The sequence below is a fragment of the Schistocerca serialis genome, chromosome 10 (genome assembly GCF_023864345.2).
Source record: "Schistocerca serialis cubense isolate TAMUIC-IGC-003099 chromosome 10, iqSchSeri2.2, whole genome shotgun sequence".
Classification (NCBI taxonomy): domain Eukaryota; kingdom Metazoa; phylum Arthropoda; class Insecta; order Orthoptera; family Acrididae; genus Schistocerca; species Schistocerca serialis.
Window position 1 is genome coordinate 142,168,684 of NC_064647.1, and position 13,198 is coordinate 142,181,881.

The 13,198-nt window shown below is 41.5% G+C and overlaps 1 protein-coding gene across 2 annotated transcripts in view; it reads left to right on the forward strand.

Annotated features, from left to right (window-relative positions):
• Nucleotides 1-13,198, forward strand: part of LOC126425288 (uncharacterized) — a 390,004-nt gene that overhangs the window by 9,026 nt on the left and 367,780 nt on the right. For both annotated transcript variants that reach the window (XM_050088259.1, XM_050088260.1), the window contains exon 2: nucleotides 6,188-6,333. The gene's annotated coding sequence lies outside the window, so the exon portion shown is untranslated. The remainder of the gene's footprint in view (nucleotides 1-6,187; nucleotides 6,334-13,198) is intronic.

Genomic DNA, 13,198 nt, shown 5'->3' on the forward strand with positions numbered 1-13,198 from the left:
GTTAATCTCTTGTATTTGTGAAACTTGTTTCATTATTTCAGTAACTGAGAAAAGAGTGTACAATACTTGCCATCTTAGAATAGATTCTAACCTCCTTGATATAGTATATTCTAACTTCCTTGACTTCACCAAAAACTGACAAAGAAGATTGGATGCACTGTGACAGAACTATCAGCCACTGTTATCGGGCAACCTCTGCTGACCACTGTTAGTGCCACTTTGAATGCAACCTAAGGGCTGTAGGTACCCCAAGATGGATACGACAGAAGTATGCATTACTTTTTGGTAGTGACAACAGAGTCGGTCTGTCTGTATGTCGTCTGCATAGTTGTATTTTCGTCAACAGCGACTTCCTTGAGACCATTCTGGGTGTGTGCTGGCTTCGTACTTCGATTTTTTGGGTCCTGATTATGATGTCAAAGATTTTCGTTTGTTTTATCATAAGTCATCCATTCGTGCTGTATGCACCTAACATTTCAGGTGTCCTTTCTCTGCAGTGAAACTGAATCATTCCATCTGGTAACATAATTCTTCTGAAGTTTTTGTGCATCCAGGTATCCGAATATTTTCCATAATATCTGACATTCATTATTAACTAGCGACATGTCCCAGCTTTGCACAGGTAGCAGTAAGTATCTACAGCCAGATGAGTTGTTGCTATACAAGTAATAAATTATATACAGAAACCTTCTTCTCGAACCTGTATATTAATGAAAACAGTATCAAAATCACTGTTGTAGTTTCCAAACTTAGCTTTCACACACAGACAGAAAAATTTGTTAGTGGTTTAATTTATAATATGTATAGAAGATGAAGTGTAGGTGTGAGAGATTCTGGTAATAATAAAATCATGTGGCCCAATGACCTGGTACAAGTCCTTCAGTTGAACACCACTTTTTGGCCATTTGCATGTCCCTAACTTACAGTTTAATGTGGAATCTGAAACAAGTGTTGTCTCTGGCGAATCTCCACAACATTGAGAAATGAATGCTAGATTAAAAGGCAACTGAAACATCTGTATTCAGACCAGTATTCAAACCTGCGACCTCCCGATTTCCAGACACGTGCTTTGCTACTAGACCACCATTCTTCTGGTTGAGCTTCGCTGCTCCCTGGAGTTGCGTTGCTGTTTACTGCTGTTCCCGTTAGGTACCACCTCGTCTGTAGCAGACGGGCCGATAGGTGCCATCATTGCGAAAAGATGTCACTCCAAATGCCAATTAAATGTGGAATATATATTGCATACTCGTCATTACCTAGAGGTTATACACTGAAGCCCCAAAGAAGCTGGTATAGGCATGCATATTCACATACAAAGGTATGTAAGCAGGCAGAATAAAGTGCTGTGGTAGGCAATGCCTATATAAGACAACAAATGTCTGGCACAGTTGTTAGGTTGGTCACTGCTGCTACAATGGTAGGTTATCAAGATTTAAGTGAGTTTGAATGCAGTGTTACAGACAGCGCAAGTTTGCACACTGTGTTACAGTCACCACTCAAGTGATGGGACACAGCATCTCCGAGGTAGTGATGAAGTGGGAATTTTCATGTATGACCATGTCACGAGAGCACCGTGAATATCAAGAATCTGGTAAAACATCAAATCTCCAACATTGTTGTGGCTGGATAAAGAACCTGCAAGAATGGGACTAGTGACTCCAGAAGAGAATCGTTCAGCATGACAGAAGTGCAACTCTTCTGCAAACTTTTGCAGTTTCAGTGCTGGGCCATCAACAAGTGTCAGCGTGCAAACCCATCATTTTATGGGCTTTTGGAGCTGAAGGCCAACTGTTGTACCATTGATGACTGCACAATACAAGCTTTATGCCTCACCTGGGCACGTCAACACAGACATTGGACTGCTGATGACTAGAAACATGTTGCCTTTCAAATTGTATTGAGCAGATGGACGTGTGTGGGTATGGAGACAACCTCGTGAATCCATGGACCCTGGGCGTCAGCAGAGGACTGTTCAGGCTGGTGGAGGCTCTTTAATGGTGTGCGCGTGAGCACTTGGAGTGATATGGGACCCCTGATACTTCTAGATATCAGTCAGGTGTACCAGTTTCTTTGGCTCTTTAGTGTGAATTATACAAGTGATCCTTCCTTGTGAACAAGTCTGTCTATTAGTGGGGGGAACTTTAATTTATAATATGAAAACTGGAACTTTAATTGTGACAACAATTTATTTACGACTTACAAAAAGCAGATACATGTTGCTAAGTTTTACTGTGCTTCAAAGTAGTCACCAGAATTGTGTATAACCCATTGCTAAAAACTATAGGGAATTTAAAGAAGCTGGATGATCCACAGAAAAACAAGTACTAGATGTTTTTTTAGACACGTTTATTTTATTCCCCATTAAATGTTTCAGGCTCTGCCCATCTTCAGATGACCTGGGAAAAGTACAGTAATAAATATAAAATTATGTGTTGTACATAAAACAAGTGTTTCTTTAATAAGCAATTTAGTTGCTATGTATTTGCACAACTATTATTTTTGATAGAAAAATACATACCATTTTATGTAAGTGTTAAATGTAACTCTGACAGGTACATCACATATTGTCAGGAAAACCATAAAGTTAAACAAAATAGCAGTAGTAACGAGGTATGATGAGCTAACATGGGCAAAACTTACAGTGGAATGAGAGGAACAGTCTCAGGTTCCTGTTATCAACAGATGGCATGAGTATAGCGGTGCTACTATTTCATTGTTATCATTAGTTGCATATTTGTCCATAATAATGGATGATACGGCCTACATGAAATAAAATATATATTTACAAATTTTAAGTGCTAGTCATGCCAACCTATTAGGGGAAAAAACAATATGTAGAAGGATCTTTTTAAATATATTTATACACAGCTTAGTTTTTTTATGTAAAATAGATAACAGAAGAAATCTGCACGTAATGTGATTAATGCAAAATAACAGGACAAGTATTTCTGTTTATTACAGTCCCTTACAATGTTATAAGAACAAAATAGTAAAATATGTAACTAAAGTAGATAATTTTTTTTCTTTTTTATTCAGGAGAATTGTGTGGAGATGTAGGGTAGTAGATGTTCAGCAACACAGCTTATTTATTTATTTTCTTTTATTCACAAGCAGTTAAAAAAAAAAAAACTTCCGAAGGTTCGCTCGTTAATTATAAGGTTGGGAGCTGACCGACCTTTGGTATAGACTTCAAGGTCCTTGAGAATATCTAAAATGTAGCCTTTTTGTTTAGAGTGTAGTATGGAAACCCTGTTTTCGGTTGTCGTGAGTTGGTGATTCTGCTCTTTCAAATGATAACCCAGCATACTACTTTTACTCATGTAGCTGTGTTCTCTGAACCTTATCTTAAACACTCTCTCAGTTTGCCCAGTGTAGAAGTTCTTGCAAGATCCACATTTAATTTTGTAGACTCCTCCATTACAAAATTTGTGCTGTGGCACATGTAGACTGTGATGCCGTAGCTTCCATAGTTTATTTATTTGAAAACGAACCTGGATCTTAAATTTTTTAAATGCATTGGCTATGTTTTTTTCTGAAACAGGGCCAATGTGTGGTAGTGAAATATGTTTGACTGCTATTTTATTTTCATCTTTGTTTCTTTCTACTTTTTAAAGTATTTTTCCCCAAGTACCTGATTGCTGTTTCTGCGAAGTCATTTGCTAACCCAACTTGAATAATTGTGCTAACTTCCCTCTCTACTGTTTCTTTGTCCAAGCCTAGTTTTTCTAGCCCATAAAACATAGATACAAAGCATTCCACCTGAGATGCTGGGTGGCCGAAAACTTTATGTGAGTGTCTTTTAATTGCATCTGCCTGCAACTTAACGTATTTTCTTTGAGGTAAGTAGCAATCTACCTTTTCCTACATTGTTGATATTCCTACCTCAAGTTTCCATCTTTCGGTACAAAGTAGGCTTGTTTATGCACATCTGAATGACATGAATCATTTGGAATAATCAAATCTGATACTGTTGGCTTATGGAAGACATCATACCATATTTTTGAATCTCCTTTAGTGATCATGAGATCTAGGAAGTTGAGAAATCCCTCCTTTTCAAATTCAGTGGGAACTTCATATTGTCATGCATAGAGTTCCCATCAGATCACAGAAATTAATCGCTGTCGGGCTGGGCTAGCACTGGCATGAGTGATCGGTCTGCCGAATGCTGTTGGCAAGCAGGGTGCATTCAGCCATTGTGAGGCAAACTAAGGAGCTACTTTATTGTGAAGTAGCAGCTTCGGTCTCATAAACTGACATATGGCAGGGAGAGTGGTGTGCTGACCACATGGCCCTCCTCATCCACATCCAGTGATGCATCTGGGCTGAGGATAACATGGGGACTGATCAGTACAGTTGGGCCTTCATGGCCTGTTTGGGCAGAGTTTAGTTTTAGTTTGTCATCTGAAGATAGGCATAGCCCGAAAAGTGTAATGAGGAATAAAATAAATGAGTCCAAAGAAGATCTAGTATCTCTTTTTCTGTCATCATCCAGCTTTTTAAAATTCTGTATACTTTTTGTGATTGTGATGGTCACACACCTCTAGCAAGAGTTTCTGACAAATTTACGACAGCCCATTGCTGGCAATGTGGAAATCATAGGATACCCGTAGCAGTGCCAGTTGTATTGATAGTTTGAGCAGAGTCGTGTATGCCCAATAAGTCTCTGTAACAGTTCTGGAGCAAGTGCCATGAAGTGCTTCTTTCTATTTAGGAATGAAATTGAAGTCACAAGGGCTTACGTCTGGGTAGTGTGATAGGTGGTAAACCACTTTCCAGACACAGTCACAACTTGCACCATATGTGCTCGACTGTTGTGTTGCAAAATGATGGGTGGGTTCTGCAGAAAATGTTGTCGCTTTTTTCTCTAAGCTGTTCATTTCCAAGGCACAGCCTGTGACCAGCTTCGAGAAGGAAACAGCGGTACTTTCTGCAGGACTCACTCATTGTTTTCCAGGACAATGCTCAGGCGATTATGGCACAAGTTGTGACTGATTTGTTTGATTGGTGGGCTAGAAAGTGCTGTACCATCCACCACACTCCCCAGACTTTAGCCCTGGTGACTTTGATTCATAAATAGCGATAAGCACTTTATCTCATTCCCTTTAGAACTGTTACAGAAATTCATCGGACAACAGATCAATCCATTCAAATTATCAACACAACTTGTGCTGCTGAGGATATCCAGCATCTTCCACAATGCTGGAAACAGATTATATACAGTGCTGGAGACTATTCTGAAGGACAGGGGAACGTGTAAATATGTGTCTGTCGTGTAACAATATTATGAAAAGGAAAGTTGCTGCTCATTATATAGCGGAGATGCTGAGTTGCAGATAGGCACAGCACAGCAAAAAGACTGACACCAATAAAGCTTTCATCCATGAAGGCCTTTGTCAACAATAGATGTACACACACACACACACACACACACACACACACACACAACTCACATATATGACTGCAGTCTCAGGCATCTGAAACTGTGTGTGTGTGTGTGTGTGTGTGTGTGTGTGTGTGTGTGTACACGTCTATTGTTGACAAAAGCCTTAATGGCTTGAAGCTTTATTTGTGACAGTCTTTTTGTTCTGCCTGTCTGTGACTCAGCATCTCGGCTATATGGTGAGTAGCAACTTTCCTTTTCATAATATTATTACATTCCATCCTGGATTTTCCATTGTTTGTATCTGTTGCGTATAACTTGTAATTAATTGGTGCCTCTATTAAAGTTTGCTCAGGTGCATAGTGTGATCCTTGGTGTATGTGTGTTTTATAATTGCATAGTTGGGCTTGATGGATAGAGATTTCCTGCTATAAACATTCCAGATGATCGTGAAGGCTTTGGGCAGTGCCTGAGTTTTGTTTGTCATTGTTAATGTTCTCAGTAATTTCGCCTAAGTAGTAGAAGTATGTATTATTGTTGTTGATACTGATGCTGTTATGATGATGATGATGATGATGATGATGATATCTGTAGTTATGTTTGTCAAAATATTGCTGCCTGTCACCTTTAATTTATGTTAAGATATCTTTTTTTTTTTTTTTTTTTTTTTTTTTAATTTGACTATCTGAACTATCACGCTAAATGAAAGTACTGCAAACACTAATTTAATTAGATGAAGAGTGGTTGCAAAACTCTACTATCATTACTGGCCTCTCGGATTAAAATGTGTAATGTTTTTCTTCTCAGTAATGTCTTTTCCAACGAGAGAGGATCGAAAGCGCTGCTGGGATTCACGTGACCGCTACTGGGAGTGTCTCGACGAGAACAAGGACGATAAGGAGCTGTGTATAAAGCAGAGACAGTTCTACGAGAAGAGCTGCCCAGCACAGTGGGTGAGTAGATGATTACAGTTGTGTACCCAAACGCATGTAGCCTGTTGATCTCTGTTCTGTACTTGGCTTTTTCCTGCCAAGAGCTGAATTGTGCATGCACTCCATGTTGTAAGATTTATTGATACTGCATAAAGGACTTTACGAAATGAAGACTGTGCAGCATAGCAGGAGCAGAGTTGTCAACAAGGTTTGAAATAGGTATTCAGTTGATATTACTACAGGCTCCCGTGGTCTTAGGGTAACATCTTTGACTACTGATGTATACATTCTTCATCCTGGGTCCAATCTCAGTTCCTGCTTCAGTTTTGAATAAAAACCAAAGACTTAAAGTATTAGGAGATACCCCCATTATGCCAGTGGCCTTCTTAGTGAGGTTGGAAGAGCAGTTAGACATTCAGGCCACCCTCTTGCCCTTTGTGTGGGAAACTGCCCCTAAAGGCAGATAACTCATCAATGGGCAATGGCATCAGGGTGTATGAGGATGCAGAAGGCAATGAAAACCACTGCATTAAAGAAACATAATATGGCCTGTAATTTGGTGTTGTGCGACACACAAATAACCCAGAATCAGGAAAAAGGAGGGGGAGGGTGGAGAGAATCTGTATAGTTTAACATGTACCAAAGTTAGTGTCCACTCCCTAATGAATGAGACAGGAACTGAAATTGAGAATAGCAAACCAAAAGCTGAAATGCTTAACTCCATTTTCAAATGTTCCTTTAAAGAGGAAAACCCAGGAGAAGTGCCATAAATGAAGTAAGTATTAGTGTCAGTGGTGTTGAGAAACAACCGAAATCGTTAAAAGTTGAACAAAGGTCCAGGCCCCAGTGGAATCCCTTTCAGGAATCTTCTAACTATCGTAGAAACCGTGGAAAAAATAACAGGTCACACCGGTCTACAACAACGCTAGTAGAAGTGATCCACCAAATTACTGTTCAATGTCCTTGACATCGATTTGTTGTAGGATCTTAGAACATATTCTAAGCTCAAATGTAATTAGGTATCTTGAACACAATGACCTCTTCAATGCTAACCAACATGGATTTCAAAAACATCGATCGTGTGAAACCCAACTCGCACTTTTCTCACACGACATACTAAAATCTTTGGACCAAGGCAACCAGGTAGATACAGTATTTCTTGATTTCTGAAAAGCATTTGAGTTGATACCACACCTACATTTATTGTCGAAAGTACAATCATATGTTGTATCAGGTAAAAATTGTGACTGGGTTGAGGACTTTTAGGTAGGGAGGACACAGCACGTTATCTTGAATGGAGAGCCGTCATCACACATTGTGCCCCAAGGAAATGTGTTGGGACCCTTGCTGTTCATGTTGTATATTAATGACTTTGCAGACAATATTAATAGTAAAATCAGAATTTTTCTAAATGATGCAGTTATCTATAATGAAGTGCTATCTGAAAGAAGATGCATAAATATTCAGTGAGATCTTGATAAGATTTCAAAGTAGTGCAGAGATTGGCAAATTACTCTAAATGTTCAGAAATGTAAAATTGTGCACTTCACAAAATGAAGAAGAAAAAATGTATCCTGTTGCTATAATATCAATCCCTCACTGTTAGAATCAGCCAACTCATAAAAATACCTGGGTGTAACACTTCATAGGGATATGAAATTGGATGGTCTCATAGGTTCAGTTGTGGGTAAAGCAGGTGGTAGACTTCGATTTATTGGTAGAATACTGTGGAAGTGCAGTCAGTCTACAAAGGAGGTTGCTTACAAATCACCCGTGTGACGGTTGTAAAATATTGCTCAAGTATGTGGGACCCATACAAGATAGGACTGACAAGGGATATTGAACGTATACAGAGAAGGGCAGCACGAATGGTCACAGGTTTGTTTAATCCGTGAGCAAATGTCACAGTGACACTGAAGGAACTGAACTGGAAGACTCTTGAAGATAGATGTAAACTGTCATGGAAAATCTATTAACCACGTTTCAAGTACTGGCTTTAACTAATTACTCTAGGAATATAATAGGACACCCTATGTATCGCTTACATAGGGATTGTGGGGATAAGAATAGAATAATTATTGCATGCACAGTGACATTCAGTCAGTCATTCTTCCTGTGCTCCGTACATGAGTGGAAGAGGAAGGAACCCTAATAACAGGTACAGTGGGATATACCCTCTTCCACACACTTTATGGTGGTATAGCTGTAGCTGTTACACCATAAATGTGCTGAAGATTCCAGCATGAATTTTGACTACAACAGAGCTGATCTGAAACTTCGAAACACAACCCTATGGCTGTGGCTAAGCCATGTCTCCCCAGTTCATGTTTGAATATAGTCGATAGAGCGTTTTCTGCAAAAGGCATAGGCCTCAGGTGTGAGCCCTGGTCTGGTACACAGTTTTAGCCTGGCAGGAAGTTTAATGCTAAAAATTTGATTTTAAAAATCTTAAATAGGTTCTGCAATGTTCCCTATAGTTGGCAAAATGCTTGTCTACATGCATCCAGCCACCCAAAGGCAGGGGTAGGAACGTTGAGGCTCTCTTGGCACAGCAGGACATTTGCCTCCTTAACACTGGTGCTCCCATATATTTTAGCTTGACTCACAGCACATACTCGGCCATTGACCTCTCTCTTAGTAGCCCAGGTCTTTTTCCATACTCCAGTTGGAGGGTCCACGACGACCTCTGTGGTAGCGACCACTTTCCTATCCTGGTTTCTCTTCTTCAATCCCAACCCCCTGACCAGCTGCCACGATGATCTCTTCGTGGAGCTGATTGAGCAGCCTACACCTCAGCTACTATGGCCATTGTTCTGCTTCCTGGTGACATTGATTTGGCAGTGGACGAGGTCACTATGGCCATTGTTTCTGCTGCCGAGGCAACTGTCCCCTGTTCTTCAAGTACCCTAAGGCGTAAGCCAGTCCCTTCGTGGACACCAGAGATTGCAGAAGCTATCCGGGACTGCCGGTGAGCCCTCCAACGACACCAGCGTCATCCTTCCCTAGAGAATCTGGTTGCCTTTAAACATCTGCAGGCCCGGGCTCGGCAGTTAATCCGGCGGAGCAAGCAGGCCTGCTGGGAACGATATGTTGCCACCATAGGTTCTCGCACATTTTTGGGCATCCAACCATGGTTTTCAGTTCTCGGCCTCTAAGACCCGAGTGATGCATTTCTGTCATTGTCGAACGGTCCACCTCCATCCAGAGCTCTACCTTGCCAATGAACTCCTTCGTATTGAGGAGACGCATCACTTTCTTGGCATGCTGTTTGATGCTCAGCTCACTTCGACACCTCATCTTCGCGAGCTTAAACAATGGTCCTAGCGGCACCTCAACATCCTTCAGTGCCTCAGCCACACCATTTGAGGGGCTGCACGAACAACCCTCCTACAGCTCTATAAGGCCTTAGTCCAGTCCAGTCCCGTCCCGTCCCGTCTCGATTACTCAGCTGCACCTTCAACGTTGCAGAGCCTCGACACAATTCTCCATTGTGGCGTCAGACTGGCGACAGGTGCCTTCTGCACTAGTCCGGTGACTAGCCTTCTTGTAGAAGCTGGAATCCCTCCTCTACGATTCCGCCGACAACAGTTGCTTGCGTCATACATCGGCCGCGTCCATGCCTCGCCCAACCACCCAAACCGCAGGCTCCTTTTTCCATCTTCTGCTCTCCCCTCCCCACGACGGCGGCCTAGGTCGGGTCTCCCGATCGCTGTCCACGTTCATTCCCTTCTTTCGTCACTCGAGTCCTTTACCCTTCCTCCATCCTTCCGGCCCTCTTCTCCTACCCCTCCTTGGTCCCTCCCTTGCTTGCGGCATTGCTTGGATTTGTCCTGTGACTCCAAGTCCTCCGTTCCACCTGCCAGTCTTCGTCAACAATTCATGGCTCTTCTTGCCTCGTTTTGTGATGCTGATGTGGTCTACACCGATGGTTCTGTGGTTGATGGACACGCTGACTTTGCTCTCATCCACGGCGACTACGTTGAGCAGCATACCCTGCCTTGTGGGAGCAGTGTTTTCACTGCGGAGCTGGTTGCTCTTTATCGTGCACTTGCCCACCTTTCCTCCTGCCCTGCGGAGTCATTTGTCATATGCAGTGACTCCCTGAGTGGATTGCAAGCACTTGACCAGTGTTTTTCTCGGGACCCTTTGGTGTGCGGTATTCAAGATGCTTTTTTTTGCTCTCGCCGAGTGTGGTCTTTCAGTGACGTTTGTGTGGACCCCGGGCCACATCGGCATTCCAGGAAACGAATGTGTCAATCGGTTGGCCAAGCAGGCCACCACTTCGCCACCCCTGGAGTGTGGTCTCGTGGAAAGAGACCTCCGGTCAGGCCTACATTGCAAGGTCCGCGATGTCTTGAGCTCTGAATGGTCTGTCTTGAACACGCCAAATAAGCTCCTCATGGTAAAGTCGTCCACGGCCGTATGGAACTCATCCTTGAGGAGCACGCGTAGGGTCTCAGTTGTTCTCTGCCGTCTCCGAATTGGACATACGTGGTTGACCCACAGCTATCTCCTTCGCCGTGAGAACCCGCCCAAGTGTCACTGTGATGCAGGGCTGACAGTGGTCCATCTTCTGATGGACTGTCCCCTTTTAGCCCCCTTGCGGCAGTCCTTTAATTTACCATCTGTACTTCCTTTAATTCTAGGTGACGATGCCTCTATAGCTGACTCAGTTTTACGTGTTATCCGTGCAGCTGGGTTTTATCACTCGCTCTAGTGTGGGCGCTCTCGCATGATTTCTCAGGCTACACCCACTCCAGCGACCTTTAATTGTGATGTGGTTACCAAAATAGTGTCTTTTATGTGTTGGTACCTCTATAAATGCTTTCCAGCTGGAGGTTCTTCATTTCTAGTTGAGTGGTTGACCTTTTACCTGATCCATCAACCACTGTAGTCTGTTTTACTCTAGTCAACTCTTTGCTCTGCTCCTTTTGAGTGTCCTCTATTTTGTGTTATTGCAGTGTTCATTTTAGCTCTGTACCCCTTGGTGTACTCTCCCTCTGGGTACAGAGTTATGCTTTTACTGTATAGGCCTTTTACAAATATGTCTGTTTGGAACAGGGGACTGATGACCTCAATGTTTAGCCCCTATCAAATCCCAAAACCAACCAACCAGCCCAAAGGCGGGGATGGACAAACAGATGATGTGTGTACGGTGTGGCAGTCAGGATGGAGTTAACGCGAATGTATGGCACTGGTCGAGAATCCGCTGCCGGAGGTGGCTGAGAGGCTCGTGTATGCGCAGAATGTGTGCCTTGAGGATCCCCAGGTTGCATAGCTGACTGGTCCATGGTTGCATAGCTGAAGGGAGCCTGCACTCTATAATAGGGCAGCATTGGAATAACCTGTTCTATGGTACACATCATAAGTAAAAACAGCAACTAATAAATTAATATTAGATTCAGTCTAATTGTGAATCTTTCACTAGTCCCACAATTTAGTGACATTTGTCCATTACTGTCTCCACATCATATCTTGCAGCTGTAATTTATTCTCATGATGTCAGTTAGAGTAAGTTTAATATGATATATTTTGTTTATTAGACACTTAATTTGAAATCAGTTTTCTTTCTCCTTTCACCTGAATATTTCCTTGCAGTTCTAAAGCTAATTAAAAGCTAGTAACTTTTTTACCCAAGAGGTTTACAGGGACTGAAATGTTCACTGCTCTCTGATAAACATATGAAATATTGTACTGTGTACAAAGTCAAGTAATATTATGACTGCGTTTTCACCTGTGATTATTAGTTTTACTTAAAAATTGCCTTAGAGGTTTATATATCCATTAATATAGTTTGAGAACTCTTAATGAAAATTTGTTCAAATACCTCACAAGTTTGTGCACCAGTAGGATGAAATGCTATTTCTCCTTGTGCTTCACAAAATAGTTAAATTTTATTGAAGCTATAGCTAGTTTTTGTTGTTACTTCATAGTTCTTGCATAATTCCAGTCATATTGTGCAATTCAAATGTCACGTGATTGCTAACGCAGCACTCAGTATTGTACCAAGCCTTGCAGCATATTTAGAATTCTCTGACATAGAGGAGATGTTGAGTTGAAGACAGACAGAACAAAAAGGCTGCTATTCATTTAAGTCTTTTGCCCAAAAGGTAGAAAACACACACACACACACACACACACACACACACACACACACACACACACACACACAAGCCCAACTTGCACAAACACGTCTCTGGCCACTGAGTCCGGGATCAGTGACCAGAGGTAGTGGTTTTTTGTGTGTGTGTGTGTGTGTGTGTGTGTGTGTGTGTGTGTGTGTGTGTGTGTGTGTGTGTGTTTGCTAGCTTGCTTGCTTGCCTTTCTGAAGAAGACTTTGACCGAAAGCTATGTGTAACAGTCTTTTCGTTTTGTCAGTCTGCAAGTCAATGTGTTGTCTTTATGGTAAGTAGCAATCTGTTCTTTTCCTAATATTGTTGATATTTCAGCCTGTAGTTTCCATTGTTTGACAGTTTAAACAATGTCACACATAGTCCAAAACTCTTCTTTAAATCAGAGTAAAAGACTAATGTGATACAGAAATAAATTAATTGCACAAAAATTTGTGCTTGGAACTGTTAAAAATACTTCAGCCAGCATGTGGGTTTCAAGAAGTAGTAAACAGTGTGTGTGTTTATGACCCAGTAACTGAAAACTATTATTTAGCATCTCACAATTAATTTGAACATACATATTAAAAGATTTGAAGAAAGTTAATCGGCACTTACCAAATTAATTCATCAACACAAATAAAATAAAATATGGTTTCTGGATGAGGCCTTTGTATAGCTGAAAGTATTTTTTAAAATAAATAAATAAATACCTGGGCACGAGTGATTAAAACAACTACTTACAAGTGATGCAGTATTGCTCTTCATTTTTCAGG